The 21,278-nt window shown below is 43.3% G+C and overlaps 1 protein-coding gene across 1 annotated transcript in view; it reads right to left on the bottom strand.

Moving 5' to 3' along the window:
* Nucleotides 1–18,514, bottom strand: part of LOC141139115 (fucolectin-1-like) — a 130,410-nt gene extending 111,896 nt beyond the window's left edge. The window contains exon 1 of the mRNA XM_073624934.1: nucleotides 18,461–18,514. The gene's annotated coding sequence lies outside the window, so the exon portion shown is untranslated. The remainder of the gene's footprint in view (nucleotides 1–18,460) is intronic.
* Nucleotides 18,515–21,278: the final 2,764 nt, after the last annotated feature.

The following is a 21,278-nucleotide window of genomic DNA, read 5'->3' as shown; positions in this document are numbered from 1 at the left end:
AAAAGTGTTTGGGGACCTGGGTCCTGCCCCAGGGGACATGTATCAATGCAAAAAAAGTTTTAAAAACGGCTGTTTTTTCAGGAGCAGTGATTTTAATAATGCTTAAAGTGAAAAAATAAAAGTGAAATATTCCTTTAAATATCATACCTGGAGGGCGTCTATAGTATGCCTGTAAAGTGGCGCGTGTTTCCCGTGTTTAGAACAGTCCCTGCACAAAATGACATTTTTAAAGGAAAAAAATCATTTAAAACTGCTTGCGGCAATATGGATAAAAATTATTGAGAAAAACAGCATGGGTACCCCCCCAGCCCATTACCAGGCCCTTTGTGTCTTGTATGGATATTAAGGGGAACCCCGCACCCAAATTAAAAAAAGAAAAGGCGTGGGGCCCCCAGGCCCTATATACTCTGAACAGCAGTATACAGGCGGTCCAAACAAGACAGGGACTGTAGGTTTGTTCTTAAGTTGAATCTGTTTGTAATTTGGAACAGGTACATTTTGTAAGTGCAGCTCCAGCCAAAAAATCTTTTTTTTAAGCTTTTTGCACAACATAGGGAAGGGTTATCACCCCTGTAACATTTGTTTTGCTGTCTGTGCCCCTGTTCAGAAGATTTCACCTCACTTTCTGTCCCAATGACAATTGGATTTTGAAAATTTTGGTTTATTAGGGAAACAAGGAAAAAAGCATCAGTGGAGACACCTTTTTCCCATATTAACTCTTACAGGAGTGAATTTCCCTTCCTAAGGGTAGATTTCCCCTCACTTCCTGTCTCCCTCCGTTTATAAGTAGGAGTCGTTTGTAAGTTGGATGTTTGAAAGTAGGGGACTACTGTATATACTATACGGCCTGCCCTATATACTCTGCAGAAAATTGGGCCTTAGGTGTTGGTGGTACCAGAACACTGTAAGCCCTCACAGTTACTCTTGGTGGGCACTGGAACGGGCCCTGCTGTGAAATATTATATCAAGAATTGTAATTGCACACCCCAGGGGCAGAAAAATTGGGTCTTAGGCAGTGGTGGTGGTGCCACAACATTGTAACCCCTCACAGATTCTGTTGTTGACCGCAGGAACGAGCCCTGCTGTGAATTATTAGAGCAAATATTGTAGTTACATGCCCCCGTTAAACAGGGGCAGAAAAATTGGGCCTTAGGCGGTGGTGGTGGCACAACACTGTAAAGCCTCACAGATACTCTTGTTGAGCGCAGGAACAGGCCCTGCTGTGAAATATTAGAGCAAATATTGTAATTACATGCCCCTGTTAAACAGGGGCAGAAAAATTGGGCCTTAGGCACTGGTGGTGTTGCCCTGAAACAAAAAATGTTCATAGAAGCTATCAACATGAACTTTGAGGAGGAATAGGATAGTCACTCAGCATAACAGGATAGTCACTCAGCATAGGCAGTCTTCAAGGGATCTCGCATTCATAGAAAAATTAATCGGTTACATCAGCATCAAGTGCTTGGTAGCTGGTGATCCAAGACTGATTCATTTTTATGAAGGTGAGCCGATCAACTGAGTCTGTGGACAGGCGCACTCTGTGATCGATTACAAAGCCTCCAGCAGCACTGAATGTGCATTCAGAAAGAACACTGGATGCAGGACAGGCCAGCAGCTCAATTGCATATTGTGCAAGCTGTGGCCAGTGATCCATCCTCAAGAACCAGTAACCCAGAGGATTTTCGGTTGGAAAGGTCTCCAAGTCTGATCTTGCCCCTAGGTATTCCTGCACCATGTAAATCAGTCGCTGCTGATGGTTGCTGGAAAGGATCAGACCTTGAGGCTGTGGACTAAAGAATTGTCTGAACGCATCGGTCAGACGGCCATCTTCTCCACCACTCCTTCTGTGACTGGCTGAAGCCTCAGCAACACGTTGTCCAGGAGTACCAGGAAATTGTAACCTCCCAGGCTCTGGAAACGCATTGCACAAACCTTTCTGCAAGACCTCCCGAAGATGTTTCATCCTCTGCTCCCTCTGTGAAGGCTGGATAAGTTCCACAACCTCACCCTTGTAACATGGATCAAGAAGGGTTGCCAGCCAGGAAAGATCCCTCTCCTTGATGCCACAAATCCGAGGGTCCTTTTGCAGGCTTTGCAGGATCAGGGAGGCCATGCAGTGAAGGTTTGCTGAGGCATTCGATCCGGAGTCCTCTGGGTCACTAAGAATGACATAATCCACAGCCACCTCCTCAGAGCCATGTACAAGTCCATGGGTTTCTGGGGACTGAAAACGATCCCTTGAAGACTGCTGCTGATGCTGAGTGCTAAGCTCCACCTCCATGCTGACACAATCCTCCTCCTCCTCCTCTTCCTCTTCCTGTGTGATTGGCAGGCCCGCAGGAATACTGTCTGGATAAAGGGGGCCTTGAGAGGTAAGGAAGCCCTCCTCTTTCTCCCTCTGTTCTGCCTCAAGTGCCCTGTCCATTATTCCACGAAGCATGTGCTCCAACAAGAAGACAAGAGGGACAGTATCACTAATGCTTGCACTGTCACTGCTCACTATCCTCGTGGCCTCCTCAAATGGTGACAGGACAGTGCATGCATCCTTGATCAGTAGCCACTGGTGTGGTGAAAAAAAAACAAGCTCCCCTGACCCTGTCCTGGTGCCATACTCACACAGATACTCATTGATGGCCCTCTGCTGCGTGTGCAGCCGCTGCAGCATTGCCAACGTTGAGTTCCACCTGGTGGGCATGTCACAAATGAGGCGTTTCTTGGGCAGGTTGCATTCCTTTTTGAAGCCGAGCACTGGCATTATATGACCAGCGGAAATGCCCACAGACTTCCCTGGCCTGCCTCAGGAGATCCTGTAAGTCCGGGTACCTGCACAAGAACTGCTGCACCACCAAATTAAGGACGTGAGCCAAACAGGGAACATGGGTTAAGTGTCCCTGTCGGAGGGCGGAGAGAAGGTTGGTGCCATTGTCGCAAACCACCATTCCAGGCTAAAGCTGGCGTGGCGTCAACAACCTCTGAGACTGCCCCTGCAGAGCTAAAAGAATCTCTGTCCCAGTGTGGCTCCTGTCCCCTAAGCAGACCAACTCAAGCACCGCATGGCATCCTTTTGCCTGAGTGCTTGCGTAGCCCCTTGAACGTCTACGGAGCACCGATGGTTCTGAGGACAAATCTGCAGAGGAAGAGGCCATAGAGGAAGAAGAAGAGGAGGGGGTGGAGGAGAGGTGAGGCAGAATCACCACTACTAGCATTTTGGAGGCGTGGAGGCGGAACAAGCTCCAACAATACTGCACCCTGTCCTGCATCCTTCCCAGCTGCCAGCAGAGTTACCCAGAGCGCCGTGAAAGAAAGGTAACGTTCCTGTCCATGCCTGCTGGACCACCAGTCAGTGGTAATATGCACCTTACCACTGATCGTCCTGTCCAACGAGGCCAAGACATTGCCTTCCACATGCCGGTAGAGAGCCGGAATGGCCTTCCGTGAAAAGAAATGGCGTTTGGGAACCTTCCACTGAGGTACCGCACATTCCACAAATTCACGAAAGGGGGCAGAGTCTACCAGCTGAAAAGGCAGCAATTGGAGTGCTAGCAATTTAGCCAAGCTAGCATTCAGCCACTGAGCATGTGGATGGCTGGGACTGAATTTCTTTTGACAGTTTAGCAACTGGGGTAGGAAAATTTGCCTGCTAAAATCAGATATTGGTGTAGCGATACCAGATTGCCCGCAAGTACTTGGCACACCTAATTCTACACCTTCACTCCTCTCAGTGCAGGTTTCTTAGAGGACTGAAGGTATAGTGGGGTTGGAGATCCCAGCTGATGAGAAGCAAGGAGAGGTCCGCCTTGTTCTTTGGTGTGGATCTTTTAAGTACTGTTGCCAACGAACTGCATGGGAGGTCGACATATGTCTGGTAAAGCATGTGGTGCCCAAGCGGCTGCTGTTTTGGCCATGCTTGATACACTTCAGACATATGTTGCAAACAGCAATGGTGCGATCTGCTGCACACGTATCAAAAAAGGCCTACACCAAAGAACTTTTGGGAGTCAGCAGTGCCCTGCACATGCGGAGCTCTGTGGTGTGATGCAGTCAGGTGGCTGCCCTTAAGCTAGCCCCGGGAGGGAATCCTGCCTGGTTGGAGATGTATCTCCTCCTCCTCCTCTCTTCTATCAGGCACCAACGTAGAGTCAGTGACCTCATCATCCCCTCCCCCCTCGTCACTGGAGCAAACCTGGCAGTATGCTGCTGCTGGGAGAACATGACTGCCAGTTTCTTGTCCTTGGGCACCCCCTCCCTGTCGGCTCATGTTTCTGCCCTCCTCAACCTGGGTACCATCATCGGAGCCTTCAAAACGCTGCGCATTCTCCTGCAGCATGTACCCAACACTGTAGTCGAACAGTTCGGGGGACTCCTCCATGCATGATGACGGGGCTAGGGAAGGAGTGACTGATGACATTGAGCCGATGGAATAGGCCGCTTTGGCAGCTGCATTGGCAGGCAAACTACTCTGAGCCTGGGTGACAGAGGATGAGGAGGATGAGGACAGCTTAGTTATCCACTCTACCAACTCTTCTGCATGTTGGTGATCAACACGGTCAGCTGCTGAAAAAAAGGACGAGCCACATGCTAAGGATGCACCATGTCCACGACCAGCACTGTTGGCTGTAAACACAGAGCCTGCTTGCACTCTTTTAGTAGCCTGTGAGCATCTGCCTCTCCTTGGTGGCCTTCCAGACATGCTGTAAAAATTTTTTTAGCAAAACACCGCCTGAACTTTACTAGAAAAAGTACACCAGGAATGGCCTGCAGTCAGATATAGGCTTGGCTAGACTAGAATGCAGCGGATATATATATGTAGGAGACTGTATATTTATTTAATGCACTGAAGATCACTGAATCACCTGCCTGTCTGCCTGAAAGTATATTTGAAAACGTACACCAGGAATGGCCCGCAGTCAGATATAGGCTTGGCTAGCCTAGAATGCAGTGGATATATATGTAGGAGACTGTATATATAATTTATTCACTGCAGATCACTGAATCACCTGTCTGCCTGAAAGTATATTTGAAAACGTACACCAGGAATGGCCTGCAGTCAGATATAGGCTTGGCTAGACTAGAATGCAGTGAATATATATGTAGGAGACTGTATATGTATATTAAATACACTGCAGCTAACTGAATCACCTGCCTGCCTGAAATATATTAGAAACAGTACACCAGGAACGGACTGCAGTGTGTGTATATGTATATGTGTATATATATATATATATATATATATATATATATATATATATATATATATATATATATATATATATATATATTTATATATATATTAAATACACTGCAGCTAACTGAATCTCTCACTCTCTCTCGGTCAACGCCAGCAACACACTACACAGGGCTGATGTGGAGGCGGCCTTATATAGTGTGGGGTGAGTACTTAACCCCCTGAGTCATAATTGGCCAAAGACACCCTGCCTTTGGCCAATTCTGGCTCTCTTTGCTGAAGGCGCTGTGATTGGCCAAAGCATGCCAATCATCAGACAGCAATGCACTGCGATGTTGCAGTGCATTATGGGGCGTGGCGCGCTGTTCAAATTTGGTGCGAATGCCCCATATTGTTCATATTTCGACGAACGCTCGAACAGCCAATGTTCGACCCGAACATAAAGCTCATCCTTATCTGTGGCGTTTTAAATCACAATTAGTGTCTGTGTATAAATAATCAATGACTTTGTTGGCTCTCACACGGATGCACTAAGCAGGCTAGACACTGAGCCATGAGAAGGTAGAAAAGAACAGTCAAAAGACCTGCGTAACAAGTTAATGAAACTTTACAAAGATGGAAAAAGGATATAAAAAGGTATCCAAAGCCTTGAATATGCCAGTCGGTGTTGTTCAATCACTTAATAAGAAGTGGAAAATTTGGGGATCTCGATAGCAAGCCAAGGTCAGGTATATCAAGAAAGATTTCAGCCACAACTGCCACAGGAACTGTTCAGGATACAAAGAAAAACCCACAGGTAACCTCGGGAGAAATACAGGCTGCTCTGGAAAAAAGATGGTGTGGCTGTTTTTAAGGAGCACAATCTGATGATACTTGAACAAAAAAGGGGTGCATGGTCAAGTTGCCAGAAATAAGCCTTTACTGCACAAGTTCCACAAAAAAGCCTGGCTACAATATGCCCAACAACGCCTTGACATGGCTCATTGGGCTTTTTTGTGGCATTGGCGCAGTAAAGGCTTCCTTCTGGCACCTCAACCATACAGCTCTTTTTTGTTCAATTATCATTGAATTGTGCTCCTTAACAACAACCACACCGTCTTTTTGGAGAGCAGCCTGTATTTCTCCTGAGGTTACCTGTGGGTTTTTCTTTGTATCCTGAGCAATTCTTCCGCCATTTCTGGCTGCAATCTTTCTTGGTCTACCTGACCTTGGCTTGGTATGAAAAAAGTCCCTAATTTTCCACTTCTTAATAAGTGATTAAACAGTATCGACTGGCATATTCAAGGCTTTCGATGTGTTTTTTATATCCTTTTCCATCTTTTGTAAAGTTTCATTAACTTGTTACGCAGGTCTTTTGACTGTTCTTTACTACCTCCTCATGGATCATGCCTAGCCTGCTTAGTGCATCCATGTGAGAGCTAACAAACTCATTGACTATTTATACACAGACACTAATTGTGATATAAAAAGCCACAAATGGGGGAAATTAACCTTTAAGTACCATTTTAACCTGTGTGTGCCACCTTCTGTGTCTGTACCAAGGCCAAACATTCCATGGTATGTAAACTTTCGATCATTTGGGTCATTTGGATAGTTTCTGTTGTCATTATGATTTAAAAAGAGTAAACACAGTTGATGTTTTGGGGATTTGTGAGCTACAAAGGCACAGGAAATTTGGTCAAAATTGTTGGCAAGATAAATGCAGTATGTTATCAATAAATACTGAATTATGGGAATGAGCTGAACACCCCCCTGTTCGGTTCGCAGCAGAACATGTGAACAGGCAAAAAATTTGTTCGAACACCGTTTTAAAGTCTATGGGACAAGAACATGAATAATCAAAAGTGCTAATTTTAAAGGCTTATATGCAAGTTATTGTCATAAAAAGTGTTTGGGGACCTGGGTCCTGCCCCAGGAGATATGTATCAATGCAAAAAAGTTTTTAAAATGGCAGTTTTTTTGGGAGCAGTGATTTTAATAATGCTTAAATTTCATACCTGGGGGGTGTCTATAGTATGCCTGTAAAGTGGCGCATGTTTCCCGTGTTTACAACAGTCCGAGAGCAAAATGACATTTCTAAAGGAAAAAAAAGTCATTTAAAAGTACTCGCGGCTATTCATGAATTGTTGGGTCTCTGCAATACACATAATAGTCATTAAAAAAAGGGCATGGGATTCCCCCACAGTCCATTATCAGGTCCTTTGGGTCTGGTATGGATATTAAGGGGAACCCCAAGCCAAAATTTAAAAAAAAATGGCGTGAGGGTCCCCCACAAAATCCATACCAGACCCTGATCTGAGCATGCAACCAGGCAGGCCGCAGGAAAAGAGGGGGCATGAGAGAGCACCCCCCCACCTGAACCATACCAGGCCACATGCCCTCAACATGGGGTGGATGACAAGGACCTCATCCCCACAACCCTTGCCCGGTGGTTGTGGGGGTCTGCAGGCGGTTGGCTTATCAGAATCTGGAAGCCCCTTTAACAAGGGGACCCCCAGATCCCGGCTCCCCCCTGTGTGAATTGGTAATGGGGTACAAATGTACCCCTACCATTTCACAAAAAAAGTGTCAAAAATTTTTAAAAAAGACAATAGCCGTTTTTTGACAATTCCTTTATTAATGTCTTCTTCTTTGCCCGCTTCTTCTTCCACCTTCTTCTGGTCTTCCTTCAGTTTTCTTCTTCTTCCTCCATCTTGTTCTTCCCCTGCTTCTTCCTCTATCTTCCTCTCCTTCTTCCTCCGGTCTTCTCCCCCAGCATCTTCCTCCGACTTCTATCTCTCCGAGCCTCCCATTGAGGCCGGAGGACGAAGCGGGGAAGAAGAAGCTGGAGGAAAATTCCGGACAAGAAGACCGGAGGAAGAAGCAGAGGACCGGAGGAAGAAGCGGGGGAAGAACAAGAAGGAGGAAGAAAATCAAAGGAAGATCAGAAGAAGATGGAAGAAGAAGTGGGGAAAGAAGAAGACATTAATAAAGGAATTGTCAAAAAATGGCTATTGTCTTTTCTAATATTTTTGACACTTTTTTTGTGAAATGGTAGGGGTACATTTGTACCCCATTACCAATTCACACAGGGGGGGTGGGATCTGAGGATCCCCTTGTTAAAGGGGGCTTCCAGATCCCAATAAGCTCCTTGTCTGCAGACCCCCACAACCACCGGGCAAGGGTTGTGGGGATGAGGCCCTTGTCCCCATCAACATGGGGACATCCTACCAATGTTGGGGGCATGTGGCTCATGGATTTTGGAGGGGGACCCCCACGCCATTTTTTTTTTAAATTTTGGCACGAGGTTCCCCTTAATATCCATACCAGACCTGAAGGGCCTGGTATGGAATTTGGGGGGACCCCCACGCATTGTTTTTTTTAATTTTGGTTCGGGGTTCCCCTAATATTCATACCAGACCCAAAGGGTCTGGTAATGGACTGTGGGGGAATCCCATGCCGTTTTTTTCAAAGACTTTTATGTGTATTGCAGAGACCCAACAATTCATTAATAGCCGTGAGTAGTTTTAAATGACTTTTTTTTCCTTTAGAAATGTCATTTTGCTCTCGGACTGTTCTAAACACGGTAAACATGCGCCACTTTACAGGCATACTATAAACACCCCCCAGGTATGAAATTTAAAGGAATATTTCACTTTTATTGTTTCACTTTAAGCATTATTAAAATCACTGCTCCCGAAAAAACGCTGTTTTTAAAACTTTTTTTTGGATTGATACATGTCCCCTGGGGCAGGACCCAGGTTTCCAAACACTTTTTATGACAATAAGTTGCATGTTATCCTTCAAAATTACCGTATAAACTCGAGTATGAGTCAACCCGAATATAAGCCGAGGCACCAAATTTTACCACAAAAAATTGGGAAAACTTATTGACTCAAGTATAAGCCTAGGGTGAGAAATGCGCAGCTACTGTAAGTGGAAAAGAGGGTCAACAATGCCCATTTGCAGGCTCACTGTGCCAATTTGCATGCCCCACTGTGCCCATTTGCAGCTATAGGTGCCCTGAACTTCAAACTTCAAAAGTAGTTAAGGGTTCCTAGATGCCCCCTAGCTGCAGCCAAAATTTGGGGTCTCTGGACCCAAAGGGTCCCGAAATGACATTGCTGCAAATGGACACAGTTGACCGAATTTGGGGCCCCGTATGTCGGGGGAATCCCAAATTTGGTGTGCAAACCCAGTGGAACTAGCACCATAATATATCCAAAGGTGGGGTTTCTAGCTCCAAGTGGCCCTGAGATACAGGGCCCAAAATATTTGTTCAGAAAATGTCAAGCACTATTCTGCAGCAGAGAATGACATTTTCCAAACCAAATTTGGGGCCCCGTATCTCGGGGCCACTTGGTGCTAGGAACCCCAACCAAATATATTGTGGTACTAGTTCTACTGGGTTTTCACACCAAATTTGGGGTTTATAGCACCAAGTGGTCCTGAGATATGGGGCCCCAAATTCGGTTCAGAAAAGGACATTTTTTGCTGCAGAAAAGTGCTTGACTCGAGTATAAGCCAAGGGGGGCACTTTCAGCACAAAAAAAGTGCTGAAAAACTCGGCTTATACTTGAGTATGTATGGTAGCACTCTTGATTTCACCCATAGACTTTTAAAGGGTGTTCCGCGGCTTTCGAATTTGCTGCGAACACCCAAATTTTTCGCTATTCGGTGAATGGGCGAACAGCCAATGTTCGAGTCGAACTCATGTTCAACCCGAACATAAAGCCCATCCCTACTGAAGGAACATTTGTATTCATCAGCCTGGAAGCTGCACATGGGATGTACTTGGACATTCCAACATGACAATGATCCATAACACAAGGCCAAGTCGACCTGTCATTGGCTACAGCAGAATAAAGTGAAGGTTCTGGAGTGGCCATCTCAGTCTCCTGACCTCAATATCATTGAGCCACTCTGGGGAGATCTCAAACATGCAGTTCACGCAAGACAGCCCAAGAATTTACAGGAACTGGAGGCTTTCTGCCAAGAGGAATGGGCAGCTTTATCTTCTGTGAAGATAAAGAGCCTCATCCACAAATACCACAAAAGATTTCAAGCTGTCATTGATGTTAAAAGGGGGCAATACACGGTATTAAGAACTGGGGTAGGTAAACTTTTTATCAGGGTCATTTGGGTAGTTTTTGTTGTTATTATGATTTAAAAAGAGTAAACCCAGTTGAATGATAATAAATGGCTTCAGCCAAACACTAACCACGAGTGAAAGAAATGTTTTTGTGTTATCATTCATATTCTCTGAAAAATGGTCAAGAATTCATAAAATCTGCCAGGGTATATAAACTTATGAGCACAACTGTATGTTTAGCACCAAATTTCATTAGAATTAAAGGGTAAACAGGCCGGCCTGGGTTCGCTTTCCAGAAGTACTGTCAGAATTGATGCTTAAAGTTTGTGTGACAGACTCACCCGGAACAGAGGCTTTTGGAGGGGACTTAATGCCAGCCTCTTGCCTACCGATTATGGGCCCTGGCATTTGGGGGAACGGTGCGCTTTGTGAGCTGTATGCATGGGGACCCTTGAGGTGGTCTTACTTTGGATTTGGGTCCTTGTCCCCCAGGACACACCGACTCTGGGTACTCTGTATTTGCCATATTAGAAATAGTGACTGATTCATACTGTTAGGACACATACTGTGAGGAGATGCTAATATCATCAACTCCAGCCACCTGTCTGTTATCCTCTATAATGTAAATGAGTCTAGTCTGGCTTACCACAGCTTCCAGGAGTGTTACGCCCATTGTTGTTTGTGCTAATTAACCCTGTGTTGATGTTTATGGTAATGTGTATTGAATAGTCAGTGAGCTAGGAGACATAGGGGGTCATTTACTATAGCGCTAAAAAATTATCCTGCAGTGCCAAAAAATAGCGCTCAAAAAAGGCCAAAAAGACTTCAAGTCTAAGAAACTGAGCGCTAATGCAAATGGAAAGCAGCGCTATTGCCGGAAATAATGCCTGTCAGATCACATATGCTGGAATAGTGGAAGTCAATGGGGCTCGAACCTGCAAAATCCAAATTTCTCACTGAAGGCTTATATGCAAGTTTTTTGCCATAAAAAGTGTTTGGAGACCCGGGTTCTGCCCCAGGGGACATGTATCAATGCAAAAAAAGTTTTAAAAACGGCCGTTTTTTCGGGAGCAGTGATTTTAATAATGCCTAAATGGAAACAGTAAAAGTGTAATATTCCTTTAAATTTCGCACCTGGGGGTGTCTATAGTATGCCTGTAAAGTGGCGCATGTTTCCCATGTTTAGAACAGTCTGACAGCAAAATGACATTTCTAAAAGGAAAACAAAGTCATTTAAAAGTGCTAAAGCTAGTGCCGGCTATTAATGATATGTCGGTCCCGACAATACGCATAAAAGTTCATTGACAAAAAAATGGCCTGGGATCCCCCACAGTGCATTGAAAGCCCGTTTTCATTTTCTCAATTAGTTTAGATGAACCCCTCTTTTCAACTATTCCCCTGAAGAAGGACCCTACAAATATTAAATACCCCGAAACGCGTCGGGCTTGAAAAGAGTCTTCTGGTTCCCTTCATCATTATCTATTGCTTGATGCCCATTATGCCTACTAAGTAGTACTATTATGTTACTTAAGATATCCACTTTGTTTTTAACATTTGTATTTTTCTAACCAAATAAAATATATATTCTTTTATAATGTACAATAGCTTCTACCTCTACATTCTTTCTATTTTTGTGCAAGTGCTGGGAAAGTCCATTCAGGGGAATTTATTGTCTTGTGTTTACCAAGCCCTTTGGGTCTGGTATGAATATTAAGGGGAACCCCGAACCAAGATTGAAAAAAATGCGTGGGGGTCCCCCCAAATTCCATACCAGGCCCTTCAGGTCTGGTATGGATATTAAAGGGAACCCCGTGTCAAAATTAAAAAAAAATGGTGTGGGGGTCCCCCTCAAAATCCAAACCAGACCCTTATCCGAGCACGCAACCTGGCAGTCCGCAGGAACCATACCTATATCTGAGCCATACCAGGCCACATGCCCTCAACATGGGGAAGATGTCCCCATGTTGATGGGGACAAGGGCCTCATCCCCACAACCCTTGCCCGGTGGTTGTGGGGGTCTGCGGGCGGGGGGCTTATCGGAATCTGGAAGCCTCCTTTAACAAGGGGACCCCCAGATCCCGGCCCCCCCTGTGTGAAATGGTAACGGGTACATTGTACTCCTACCATTTCACAAAAAAAGTGTCAAAAATTGTAAAAAACACACAGACACAGCATAGGACGAGTCCGTTATTAAAAAAGAAAAAAAAATTCCAACGATATAATTTTTCCTCGTCCCGGGATACGGAGAAAGACGCCGCCACGACACGATCCGCCTCCATGGGAGGAGCCCGCTGAATGACGCTAGACCTGCCGTGACAGTTCTTAAATAGCTGAGGGCGGGGCCACCCTGACATGCGCGGGTGACCCCGCCCCCTCTGACGCAACGGGGAAATGTCACGGGGTTACCAGTGACATGTATGGGTGACCCGCCCCCTCTTATGCCACGGAAACCCCCGTAGCATCAGAGGGGGTGGGGTCACCTGTACATGTCACTGGGTAACCCCATGGTGTTTCACCGCTGTGTCAGAGGGGGCAGGGTCACCCGCGCATATCATGGGTGGCCCCGCCCTCAGCTATTTAAGAACTGTCACTGCAGATCTAGCGTCATTCAGTGGGCTCCTCCCATGGAGGTGGATCGTGTCATGGCGACGTCTCATGGATTTTGAGGGGGACCCCCACGCCATTTTTTTTATTTTGGCGCCTGGTATGGAATTTGGGGGGACCCCCACGCATTTTTTTTTTAAATTTTCTTTCGGGGTTCTCCTTAATATTCATACCAGACCCAAAAGGCCTGGTAGTGGACTGTGGGGGAATCCCAGGCTGTTTTTATCAATGAACTTTTATGTGTATTTTAGGGACCGACAATTCATTAATAGCCGGCACTAGCGCTAGCACTTTTAAATGACTTTTTTCTTCCTTTAGAAATGTCATTTTGCTGTCAGACTGTTATAAACATGGGAAACATGCGCCACTTTACAGGCATACTATAGACACCCCCCAGGTACAAAATATAAAGGAATATTACACTTTTATTGTTTTACTTTAAGCATTATTAAAATCACTGCTCCCAAAAAAAGGCTGTTTTTAAAACTTTTTTTGCATTGATACATGTCCCCTGGGGCAGGACCCGGATCCACAAACACTTTTTATGACAATAACTTGCATATTAACCTTTAAAATTAGCACTTTTGATTATTCATGCTCATGTCCCATAGTCTTTAACGGTGTTTGCACAAATTTTTTGCCTGTTCGCATGTTCTGCTGCGAACCAAACAGGGGGGTGTTCGACCCATCCCTAGTTATTATTGAAAATCATGGGGTACAACTTGTCAAGCAACTCGGAGGTCCAAAGTTGCCCAACTGTGAAACAAGTCATATATATATTTTAATAGAAAGGAGCTCTCATTTATACTAGCATTTACATCAGCAGAACAAATGCAGGAAGTGATGTGTGCACATGGGCCAGAAGCAAATGTGTGGGGATGCCAAACAAATCAATGAACCCCACCCACACCAAATCTAACTACCACATCCACCCCACATTAATTAAGCACAATTACATATCATACCCTTATCCGGAAAATGAGCAACACCTCCTCTTTGCTAAAGAGGGACCTCGCCATGTCCACCTAGATGGAGATCCTGACCAGCACAGGAACTTCCGGTTGATTACAATGACTTATTTCTGGGTCAGAAGGCAAAACCATGCTCTTTTGATCACTGCTGCGAATATTTGATCGCAACCACGATTAGAATTTTATTATTTTTGTTTGTTTGCAGATCGTTCAGCTGAAATCACACAATTTCATTCCTGCATGTCAGTCCCGACTGCAGGGGGAATTTCAGAGACATTTGTGCAGGTTTCTGCACTGATATCAATACAAATTTCACCCCAAAGTCGCACCAATTAAAAATGTGCAATTGCCACCTATTTGACACGTCAAATCGCACCAATGTGAACTAAAGCTGACACATACAAAACTGCCTATCCACCAGCTGAATTCATTACCTGCAATTCTCCACAGCTGTTATAAAGATTCCACCTTTATCATTTACTTGCAGGTGTGCAGAAGCCTAGGTTTACATTGTAGCGATTTGTCATGCGATTTGAGAGATCAAACCGCATTACTATTGGCAGCAATGGCACTGTTCCAATCGATGTGATACCAATTTGCTAAAGTAGTTCCTGCACTACTTTTGTCGATTTCAGGTGCGACTTCAATAGACAACTGTGTATGATGCCACACGGAAGGAGGAGGAGAAAGCATTCCAACATAGTATTAAAAAAGACTTATTCAAAACACCCACCACCAGCCCACAATCCACACATACATATATTGGTGACCATGTTCTGCTGGAAGCTGCATTTCGGTGTACACGATTAAGCAACGAGATCAAAAAGAGTAGGTCAGCAGATGTTTCCAAACGATGTTTGCATGGTCAGACAGGAACAATACACACACAACATTGACAGCATGGCCACATAAACCCACTTTTGATTGAAAAAATGCACAAGAATTTCAGAAAATATCCCTAGTTGGGTATTTGTCAATAGGCACAATATCAGTCCTTCTCCCCCACAAATCACAGCAAAAAATCTGACCTTCTAAGACCAAACGAACCCCCCCTACTGCAGGCCTTTATATAAGAGAGGCTGTATTGTTAGCACACTGACACGCCCAATAGAAGTACATGCCCCCCAGTATCTTTCAATCTATCTCTTCATGTATGTCTAAAGTGATTGCACCTGATGGGCAGGAACACATAATACTATTCGCAACTGTGTTAGCCTTGGCTATGTGCATCAAATCTCCAACTACAGGCCAAAGATCAAAGTCCTTTTGCATCCACATAAACAAAGCAACAGTTTTCTAAGCATATGTACCTGTGCAGTGTAAACCCTAAATTTTAAATGTCCAAGTCCCTGGGCATGATTAGTGCTAACAAACATTAACATCAGTCCCTGGGTGTAATGAGCTTCCAATCTAAAGTCCAAAAGTAACTTTCTTACATTAGAGACTATTTGGACAGGGGGCAAATGAAATGCCAGCATGTCTTTGGATTGTGGTGAGAAACCCACACATGGAGAACATATAAACTTCAACACAAGCATTAGCATGTTGGGGAATTGAACCAACATCCCAAATGCTGCTAGACAGAAGTGCTACCCACTTAGCCACCAGGCAGCTTCACACATGTTCTCTGCATCTCTGTGGTGTGAACCATCCCTAAGTCCATAGCCATGCTCAGTGTCACAAGCAATATACAATATATTGGCCTAAGTATTGGGACGCCTGCCTTTATACACACATGAACTTTAATGGCATCCCAGTATTAGTCCGTAGGGTTCAATATTGAGTTGGCCCACCCTTTGCAGCTATAACAGCTTCAACTCTTCTGGGAAGGCTGTCCACAAGGTTTAGAATGTGTCTATGGGAATGTTTGACCATTCTTCCAAGTGCATTTGTGAGGTCGGGCACTGATGTTGGACGAGAAGGCCTGACCTACAGTCTCCACTCTAATTCATGCCCAAGGTGTTCTGTTGTGTTGAGGTTCGTACTCTGTCCAGGCCAATCAAGTTCCTCCACCTCAAAATCACTCATCCATGTCTTTATGGACCTTGCTTTGTGCACTGGTCCAAATGATTTGGTAGAGGGGGGATTATGATGTGGGGTTGTTTTTCAGGGGTTGGGCTTGGCCTCTTAGTTCCAGTGAAGGGAACTCTTAAGGCGTCAGCATACCAAGACATTTTGGACAATTTCATGCTCTCAACTTTGTGGTAGAGTTGCCACCTCATCCCTTTAAACCCGAACACCTTTGAATTACACTCACAATTAATTAAATGCAGATAAGGCACCAAGTGAGTTTAATTACCACCTTAATCAGCCACAGAACCTGTGTAATTAATATATGTTTGATTTAAAGGGATGAGGTGGCAACCATACTTTGTGGGAACAGTTTGGGGAAAGACCCTTCCTGTTCCACCAGTGCACAAAGCAAGGTCCATAAAGACATGGATGAGCAAGTTTGGGGTGGAGAAACTTGACTGGCCTGCGCAGAGTCCTGACCTCAACCCGATAGAACACCCTTTGGCTGAATTAGAGCAGAGACTGTGAGCCAGGCCTTCTCATCCAACATCAGTGCCTGGCCTCACAAATGCACTTCTGGAGTAATGATCAAACATTGCCATAGACACACTAAACCTTGTGGACAGCCTTCCCAGGAGCTGTTCTAGCTGCAAAGGGTGGGCCAAATCAAATTTTAACCCTACTGACTAAGACTGGGCTGCCATTAAAATTCATGTGTGTGTGTAAAGGCAAACGTCCCAATACTTTTGGCTAAATATTGTATCTGGAAAAGATTTACAATGGTGGTGGAACCCTCCTACACATAAATATTACATTTAAACATAGTTATAGGACCTAGGAGATGAGACAACTTCTCTATATGAAGCAGCATGCTTGGGATTTGAACCCAGACACTCAGGGATACGAAGAAGAAGTTCTAACTTCCAAGCCACGGAGCTGCCACATGTGAGAACCTCCTACACTTAACTACACATAAATACACATAAATACTGAATTTCTTTGGACATATAGGTGATGGAATTACATTACTCAAGAGTTATTCTTCTTGCTTTATGCTGTGATATTTGGTGTTTTTTTTGTGGGTGAGAGTAGAATATTACCCTCAAATTTTTGGGAATTACATTTTGATTTCTGATGTTGGTACACATATCACATTTTTGGGGCTCAAATTATGAATATTTGGAAATAATAAAAAGCACAAAAAATTGTGATTTATTTTAAATTTGCATCAGCAATGGTATTGTTTGTGGATTGTAAAGACACCTGTTTGAGTTTGGGTAAAGATTGTTGTGAGATGGAGAGTAAAAAGGTAAAGTGACAGAGAAAAATATATTTTACCAAAACAGCAAAACATTCCATATTCTAGTATTCTTAAAAACAAAATATTTTAAGTAGAAGCAACAATGTTGCAAAGGAAAATTTATTTCAGAGAAAGATACATTTCATCTCAACATTAAAAGTTTTTTTTTGTTAAAGTTACAATTGTTCCATTAGAATCAATGGTTAATACTTGCATTGGATAAGAATAGAGCAGATTTTCACTTCCAAAAAATGCTCTCTAATTAGCTCTCATTTTGGTATTTACTATAGCGCCGGGTAAAAAAGACACTGGAGCTAAAATGAAAGCTATTTTCAGGTCTGAGCATGCTCAGTTGTGTTTTTACCTAGTTGTCCAAAACGGGGAATTTTTCACTTCTCAGACTTTTAAAGATATTTCAGTTTTTTTTCACACAGTTTAAAAGCAGACTATATTTAAATAATATACCGCATATTTCCGTTCTATTTAGGCAATTATATCATGCTCTAAACATTATTTCCAGGTTTTAGAAGAGTTATGCCCTGTACAAACGGTTGGACATTGATCAGACATTCCGACAACAAAATCCTAGGATTTTTTCCGACGGATGTTGGCTCAAACTTGTCTTGCATACACACGGTCACACAAAGTTGTCAGAAAATCCGATCATTCTGAACGCGGTGACGTAAAACACGTACATCGGGACTATAAACGGGGCAGTAGCCAATAGCTTTCATCTCTTTATTTATTCTGAGCATGCGTGGCACTTTGTGCATCAGATTTGTGTACATACGATCAGAAATTCCGACAACGGATTTTGTTGTCGGAAAATTTTATAGCCTGCTCTCAAACTTTGTGTGTCGGAAAATCCGATGGAAAATGTGTGATAGAGCCTACACACGGTCGGAATTTCCAACAACAAGGTCCTATCACACATTTTCCGTCGGAAAATCCGACCGTGTGTACGGGGCATAAGATTTGGGCGCTATTTGGTTTCAGGGAACTATAGTAAATTCGATTTTGTGAGTATTTTCTCACCAGTGCTATAGTGAATACCGCTTTAGCGATAATTAGCATGATTAGTGCTAATTAGCGCTAAATTGATGCAAATTTGCGGCAATTAGCGGTAATTAGTGCCGCGGCGCTATAGTAAATGACCCCAACAATGTGCTGGATTTATAAACTATGTGATGCATCAGATGTACAGGAAAATATAATAATATTAATAATAATGATAATAATATTAAGAAGAAGAACATATTAAATTAATAATACAATGTTTAAAATGTAAACAATGTAGTATAATGATGAGAACATACCTTAGAAAGGATAGCTTTCTACTATAATGAATCCTCTATTGTGATTGCAAATAGATATCTACTATTTATAGTAGAATAAGAGGAACAATCTCATATATTTGTAGGTTTAGATAAGATCACACCACTGTTTTTTTCTGTTATGGGGCAATTATTGCCAATAGATTTCTGTAGATACGCTATCTTCCAGCACAGAAAACCCAATACCTGATAACATAACTCAGTGATATGCATTAATACTGTATATAGAACATAGAAAAAAATACATAGCACACAAACAATGCACATTATTAATATTGTAAAGGGACACTGTATCACTTCTGTAAATTATAATTTTATTAGGATTTATTATCATCGGTTGATGATCATATCAGGAGAGGGCAGGCTGAGTGCATGAAGGGTGCAGAATCCATAGCTGGGTCCATCCCACTAACACCATAAGGTAAATTGTCTCTGAAGGTTCTCATTTATCTGGGCCATGGTTTATCTATTGGTAGTTAGCCACATCCATCTGGCTTTGATCTGTAATTTTTGTTTCAATATCACTTTATTAAAGAATTTTTCCATGAAAAGGAATAAAACAACTACAAAGAAAATATTGCAATAGACAGCAAATACTTTCAATCAAATGGTTGACTAAAGTTTTAGAATACAAACATTAAGGTCAAAGGCGATTACCCAGCAACTATATAAACAACATACAACTAAAAATTTAAAGAAATTCCTTTTTACTCCCCACCCTTAGTCGGAGCTGAAGCTCCCGTACGCCGCTCCAGGATGCCGACTCCCAATTCACATATACATAGTTGGTAAGGTTGAATAAAGACAACAGTCCTTCCAGTTCAACCTGTGTAGGTGTGTGTAGGCGTGTGTGTAGAAAAATCATTTCTCATATCCCCGTATATTGTTTTCGCTAAGATACACATCAGCAATGATTAAATTTACCCAACAAAAGAAGCCTGCAATGGGCTGTGTATTGAAGTTGAAGGAAAGTTGAAGGAATGTGACATCAATGACGCTCTTATTGGTGGAAATGCATATGCTGAGTGCCAGGATGAAGGAGGTGACGTGTAACAGTATCAGGAGTTAACATTGTGATGAACCACAAACTTCAGGAAACTGGCTTCTCAAAGGATGCAATCAAACGATATATTAAAGATTATATGAAAGCAATTAAAAGTAATCTAGAAAAGAATAATCCTGAAAGAGTGCAGCCTTTCATGACTGGAGCAGCAGAAAAAGAAATTCTTGAAAGCATCAAAAACTTGCAGTTTTTCACAAAATAGTGAATGGACTCAGAGGGTATGGTGGGCTTTTTGGATTACCGTGAGGATGGTATAACCCTCTTCATGACTTTCTTCATAGATGGCTTGGAAATGGGAAAATGTTAACCATTTGGATCTTTTGATGCAACCAACTACTGCTGATTTCCATTCATACCACACCAGGATTAAAGAGGAGTTCTAATCTGTAAAAAAAAAGAAAATATAATTCAGCAGCTACAAATTCTGTAGCTGCTGACTTTTAATAGAATGACAGTTACCTGTCCAGGGATCCCGCGATGTCGACAACCCTAGCTGATTCATCAATCAGCTTCAGATGCAGGTGAGTGATGATCACTATAGGGAGGGAGCTTGTGTTGCAGTGCATATCCTGTGGTGATATGATCCAAAGCAAACTGGACTGGCCATGGGTGAATTTCCATCAGTTCATTGGACACTGTGTAGTACAATGTATTATTAATTTTTCTCGCTTGAATTCTTTTTCACATTATGGGCATGAGTGGGGCTTCATGTCTAAGTTTTGCCTAAGGCCTCACAAATCCTAGAGCCACCTCTGTGTGCTAGTATATAACATACTAGTACATTATGAAATACTTACCTTATGCCGCATACACACAACCGGTTTTGCTATCGGAATAAATTCCAAAAGTTTCTCCGACGGAACTCCGACGGAATTCCATTCCATTCCATTGCCTACACACGGTCAAACCAAAGTCCGACCGTCCAGAATGCCGTGACGTACAGCATGTACAACGGGACTAGAAAAAGGAAGTTCAATAGCCAGTAGCCAATAGCTTCCGTCTTGTACTTGCTTCAGAGTATGCGTCATTTTTGGTCCGTCGGAACAGCACACAGATGACCGGTTTTCCCGGAAGGAATTGGTTCCGTCGGAAATATTTAGAACATGTTCCATTTCTAGATCCGTCAGAATTTTCGAAAAAAAAAAGCCAGATGAGGTATACACACAATCGGAATAGACGATGAAAAGATTTCGCCTAACTTTTTCTGTCGGACATTCCGCTTGTGTGTACGCAGCTTTAGAACTAAGCCTTTCCAGTGACCCCCACTCAGCCCTGAGATGGCCGACATCTTCCGGTGTTTCTTCCGGGTTTGCGGGTCCGGCGCTGTGAGTGGCCGGTGCCGCGATGACGTCACTCCATGCATACGGGAACCATCATTTCCGGCAGGGGCTCTGATGTAATCGACTGCATGCACTCTGAATATCTCCTAAACTGTGCAAGTTTAGGAGATATTCACAGTACCTACAGGTAAGCCTTATTATAGGCTTACCTGTAGGTACAAGTGGTTTAACAGAGTTTACAACACCTTTAAGTATTGAGCCACTTTCTATTATAGTTTAATTTTGAGATCAGGCTTATGCTGCAACAGATGTACAATCTGCAAATATCTGCAAATATGTATAATATTCATTTTGAGGTACATTATATTCGGCCTGTAAACTAGGAAAGGATTTCATTGTATGACCATCATACAAATCATCAAATAATCTAATACCACTGATGCACCAAGGTGCCAGA

Source organism: Aquarana catesbeiana, linkage group LG04 (genome assembly GCF_042186555.1).
Source record: "Aquarana catesbeiana isolate 2022-GZ linkage group LG04, ASM4218655v1, whole genome shotgun sequence".
Lineage (NCBI taxonomy): Eukaryota > Metazoa > Chordata > Amphibia > Anura > Ranidae > Aquarana > Aquarana catesbeiana.
The sequence above is the reverse complement of the archived record's forward strand: the minus strand, read 5'-3'. Positions and strand labels throughout refer to the sequence as shown.